Source organism: Pseudophryne corroboree, chromosome 3 (assembly GCF_028390025.1).
Source record: "Pseudophryne corroboree isolate aPseCor3 chromosome 3, aPseCor3.hap2, whole genome shotgun sequence".
NCBI classification, from domain to species: domain Eukaryota; kingdom Metazoa; phylum Chordata; class Amphibia; order Anura; family Myobatrachidae; genus Pseudophryne; species Pseudophryne corroboree.
This window is the reverse complement of record NC_086446.1, coordinates 704,885,273-704,891,272: the sequence shown is the minus strand read 5'-3', so window position 1 is coordinate 704,891,272 and position 6,000 is coordinate 704,885,273. Positions and strand designations below refer to the sequence as shown.

Below are 6,000 nucleotides of genomic sequence, written 5' to 3'. Positions count from 1 at the left end.
GTCGACCCTGTGATTAGACCCTGCCCCAAGCACCACCAATAGATTTGTGACTTTCCAGGCTTACTCACCAAATATACCATACATTTCTATGTACTATGAAATGATCTAAGATTTCTCTTTCATGAGAATATTAGTAAAAATACATCTTGTCTTTTGCGCCATAATTACTGTAACTATAATAGTAATATAACTATAATGATTCCTGCAATTTTAATATCAAAATACATATTTACATTGTCCACAGTAGAGTCATTTTTGCTGTACCGTCAGGCCAGGCTCTCAAGGACCATCCATCCACAAATTAATTTGAAGTCTTTATCAGGCTGATAGAGTTTAGTGGTATGTCCAAAAAATTGTAAGTGTAAAAAAGTTTAGTAAGTAATTCATTGAGAATTTGTTGCCTGATGTGAAACAATTATGCAATTTGCCAATGATATAGATATAGTGTGTCAAAGTGTACAACTGTACATATACTGTATAGACAGCTAATGAGTCAAAAGTAATTCAAGCAAGGCTGTATTATCCATAAGACTGGCTAGGCTGAAGCCTAGGGGCCCCACAGGGCCTAATGGCCCATCATTTATTTTGCTGAGGCACTGTTACCTGCACCTAGGGCTCCAAAGGTTAAAGGCACTGTGCACTCAGCAATGTAGTAAGGCACAGTCGTGGTCAGCTGTTTATTTTGAGACAATGAAGGGGGTGGGGAGTGGGGCAGTAGACCAATAGCGCCCTAGCAGTATTACAAAAGAGAGAAGCAAAGAAGAATTATTGGCCCTCATTCCGAGTTGTTTGCTCGCTAGCCGCTTTTCGCAGCAGTGCACACGCTAAGCCGCCGCCCTCTGGGAGTGAATCTTAGCTTATCTGAATTGCGAACGAAGTATTCGCAATATTGCGAAAAGATTTTTCTTTGCAGTTTCTGAGTAGCTCGAGACTTACTCTTCCAGTGCGATCAGTTCAGTGCTTGTCGTTCCTGGTTTGACGTCACAAACACACCCAGCGTTCGCCCAGACACTCCCCCGTTTCTCCAGCCACGCCCGCGTTTTTCCAAGAAACGGCAGCGTTTTTTCACACACACCCATAAAACGGTCAGTTTCCGCCCAGAAACACCCACTTCCTGTCAATCACACTACGATCACCAGAACGATGAAAAAACCTCGTAATGCCATGAGTAAAATACCAATCTTCTTAGCAAATTTACTTGGCGCAGCCGCAGTGCGAACATTGCGCATGCGCAGTTAGCGTAAAATCGCACCGATGCAAAGGAAAATAACGAGTGAACAACTCGGAATGAGGGCCATTGTGCTGTGAGAAAAATGGTCAGCAGACTTTATTTCAACTGGGTATGGGTGTCCGTGTGAATACTGAAAGTGTAAATGATGGCATAAGCTCTGCTTCCCAAACGTCAGCTGTAGTGGGGTGAAAGATTAAAGTGCAAGAGGGGACCCAAAATACCTGAAAGCCCAGGAGTCTGGCCATGTGTAAGTACGTCCCTGCCTGTAAGGTGACAGGAGCTGATTTGCTGGTACATTATCTCTCTCCACTTTGTACTAAGCCATGAAGATAGATAAAGTTAAGTGAGAGAAGTTACCAGACTACCCGCTCCTAGCTACCATGTTACAGGCTATGTATGAAAAATTACCACAGATTTAGGAGTTGGTTGGTTAGTACTTTATCTCTTTCCACTTTATCTCTCCAAGGCTTAGTACATAGACCCCATAATTACTAACAAAATGAGGGGGAAAACATGCAGAGAATGATGTTAGCAGAATTGTATTATTCAAAATAAATTGGAATGTATGAAAAAGTGTATATACAGTGCAACTTGCTAAAGAATAATTATCCCTGGAATTACACAGAGAGTGGGAGGGATCATCAGATTAATATAAAGAGAGATAGAGTAGAGAATGAACCGAGGACAGCTTCCAAAGTTGGCACAGAGTTTCTAAGACAACACAATGGGTGTAGAGGAAAAGGAGCCAGTCACTTAGTCACCATTCTTCTGACGTGGTTGGAGCAGTCAGCAAACAGAAAACTACAGTACTAAGTATTTTCATTATCCACATTGTGACATCCTGTCCCTTTTTAGAAGATGTGGCAGCAGCTTCTACTGGTGGTCTCGTTTGTCCCTTCTACCCTTGGACAGAGTTTCTTTCTGTAAGAAAAACTTTCTTTTATTATTATTCGATAGTCATTAGGACAAAAACAATTATAGCAAGAAATAAGGTGTAAAGCTGTAATAGAAGGCAGAAACTCCAGGAAACTTTATAAGCAGTTAACTTTAAGCTACACAGTATGCTAACAGATGTTAAGCAGAGTGGTGTGGAGGTAGTATTTCATTTAGCAAGTAAAACTGATGAAGGACTGAGGTGGTTGAAAACAAATACTGGTTACCATACTGTAGAGAAAATGACATTTGAGCATCAAGGGCATCCCTATAGACGGGCCGATGTGGGGAGAGATGTGTGCTAAGCGAACCGCTCAGCACACATCTCTCCTGCCGCTCAGCACAGCGCGATCTGTGCTGAGCGTGCGGGGGGAGACGGTGGGGGGGGGGGGAGGCGCACACTTCACCCAGCGGGTGAAGTGAGCGACCCGCTAGATTGGCCTGCATGCAGGCCAATCTAGCAGCAGCGATAGCGATGTGCGGGGCCGCGCATCGCTATCGTCGAGGGGGCTACACACAGAGCAATCATGCTGATATTCTAAGCAATCTAGTAAGATTGCTTAGAATATCGCTCCGTGAGTACCCCTTTTACTATCATGATCTGACAAGGTGACCAGTTCAAAAGAAATTTCACCATAGGAGGTAAAAAAAAACCTGATACTGCATCTGCTTGTAGAAAAAGCATTGTTCTCTAAAAAAAAGGTTAAAAAAAAAGTTCTGAAAACTCCAACAGAGGCAGAAGGTAAAATTCTAAAAATAAAATCAATGTTATAGTAAAATTTTGTGCTACTTACAGCACATGCAGAGTTGACAGATAATCTACATATACTGTATATAGGATAGAGGTTAACATAATCTACTGTTGCCAAAATAAAGAGCCTAAATGATTAAATATTGGCAATGAAAGCCAGAGATAGGGTGATACTATCAGTAGCATTAGCACATAAATCCAAACAGGGACATTATGATTGAGAAGAACACAAAGGGTACCCTGTCTCTAGGTTGACCACATTTAGATCGAGAGTCATTAGGTCGACCACTATTGGTCGACATGGTCTATATGTCAACCTAGTCACTAGGTCGACGTGCTAGGTCGATGTGGAAAAAGGTCGACATGAGTTTTTAAAAAAATTTTTTTTACTTTTTTATACTTTACGATCCATGTGGACTACGATTGGGAATAGTAATCTGTGCCGAGCACAGCAGTAATTGAGTGAGGCACCTTGCCCGAAGCATGGCGAGTGAAGTAAGCCATGCGAAAGGACACGGTGCAATAATTGGGGTTCCCGGTCACTTTACGAAGAAAACAACACCATTTTTTTTTTCAAAAACTCATGTTGACCTTTTTCCATGTCGACCTTGTTCATGTCGACCAAATGACTGCGTCGACCTATTTCAGGTGTCGACCTAGTCACTGTTGACCAATAGTGGCCGACATAATGACTGTCAACCTAAGTGTGGTCGACCCTATAATCCACACCTAACACAAAGACAAGAGGGAGAATAGCTTCAATCTCATGTTAAGGTATTTTTTTTTACAGAAGTTACTTATTTCTGACTCCAGCAGAGGTCCACTATCCCTCCACTGAGGCAGCCTATCTGCACGTCAGTGGGGTAAGGGAGAAGGTAAATGTCACCATCACTCTACAGTGTGGTGTTGTGGACCATATCCTGTTCCAGGAGGAGGTGAACCCACCTGGACTTTGCAAGAGTATAAAATTTCAGGTATTTATAAAAAAATATATAATTTATTAATGTGTGTGTGTGTGTGTGTGTGTGTGTGTGTGTGTGTGTGTGTGTGTGTGTGTGTATATATACATATTTATATGTGAAAACAGAAGAATACAGCACCACTTGAGAGAGTTTATCTGCCAGTATTACTTTTGTGGTAATAAAATTTGTATCAAAGCGACACAATTTATTAGGTGTCAGCTGACCCTTAAATATACAGTATTGGTTGATTACTGTGAAAGTATGTGGTAATAGGGGATAAGGGTTCAAGCGTCCAATAGTGTCAATCTGGATGGGGAAAATGTCATATAAGTATAAATAGACATGGTAATCAAGATAAGTTTAACAAAGGGTTTTTATTTTGTGTTATACCGAGTCTAAGTGCCAAATAGAAAATACAAAAAATAAAAAAATTCAGCTTTTCTGAATAAAAGTGCAATATTAAAATCAAGACAAATAATTAATGGTTAAAAACTGTGAATATAACATGTCTAGTTATGCTCCATACCGAGTGGTGATTATACTCTAGATAGAAAAGTCTCTGTTGTTCTTTACACTTTGGGGAACTCTTCTGTGGATAACTGAGCCTTATAAGCACTGTTTTATTGAGCTTTATTAATGGGATACAGATGGTACAGCTATATATATATATATATATATATATATATATATATGGCACCACTAAGCATTTTTAGGTTGTGGGGGGCAAAGGTCTAATTTCATTTTGGCACCCCTAAATCATTGCCCCTCAGGGGCAGGTGGACTTACCCACCACACCACCTACCTGATGATAGATAGATAGATAGATAGATAGATAGATAGATAGATAGATAGATAGATAGAATCCTATCTATCTATCTATCTGTCTATCTGTTAAAAACAGCATAAAGGACATGGGGCCTAATTCAGCTTCAATGGGAACGGACTAAGGGGGAGCTGAGGAGAGGAATATATGGGAGGTAAGAAAGTATCTCCCTGTATTTTGCACCATCCATCGGTTCTTCAATTGTAACAAGATGCCCAGCCCCCGCTGAGGAAAGGCATCCCCACAACATGATGCAGCCACCTCTATCTTTCACTGTTGGGATTATGTTTGCTGATGAACAGTATTAGGTTTGTGTCACATACAATGTTTTGAACTAGGGCAGAAAAGCTAAATTTTTGTCTTATTTGACCATAATGTCTTCTCCCAAATTCTGTCTGAGTCACTCTGATGTATTCTGGCAAACTTCAGACAAGCTTTGATAAGGTTTTTCTTTAGTTATGGCTTCTTCCTAGCCACTCTTCCATACAGACCAATTTAACAAAGAGTTTTTGATATAGCAACTTTGCTGCAGTATCATTCTATAAATTCAGAAGCTCCATGAATTTGATAGCTGGCCTATGTATTTCTTCCCTAGGCAGTGCCTGTCTAGGCAGTGCCTGGGTGCTATGGTGCCCTTTTCATTTCCACACAATTTACCAAACAGAGCTCATTGGAGATATCCAAGCACTTGGACATTATTTTATAGCCTTTTCCTACTTTGTACATGTCTATAACTTTATCATAATTTTTCTTAGCATGCACTCTGGTATTCATACTTAAAGTTTTCTTATAGATTCTCCTTATGACTAATGTTATTTGAATTATGGGGGCTTTTATCAATAAAAGCTGACATTTTTAAATGAATCATAGATAGAGGATAATTTAAAGCCAAATGATAGATAGTATATTTCATATATGGAAACTTGGAGCTTCCACAGCACAGGGGTTGAATACTTATGCAAGCAGCATTTTTAATTTTTTTAAAATATTTGCAGACAACTAATTATAAGTTTGAAAATTAACTTTACAAGCCTATTGGTTTGCAAAGTTTGCTAAATATGCATGATTAGAGCTGGCCTTTCTGGGTCAGGCTATTATAGAGGAAATAACTATTATATGTTATATGGGAGGCAGAGCCGGCCTTAGGCATAGGCAAACTAGGCAATTGCCTAGGGCATCTGGTATGCCTAGGGGCACAATCAGCTTCTGCTGATTAAAATGATATGCAGCATGCCTATATTCTGCGTGTAGCATTTTGTATGCAGATACAGTCACAGTCGCACACAGTATATAGGCATGC

At 40.2% G+C, this 6,000-nt stretch overlaps 1 pseudogene; it reads left to right on the top strand.

Moving 5' to 3' along the window:
* The first annotated feature begins 3,215 nt into the window (after positions 1 to 3,215).
* Positions 3,216 to 6,000, top strand: part of LOC135057409 (alpha-2-macroglobulin-like protein 1) — a 200,749-nt pseudogene continuing 197,964 nt past the window's right edge.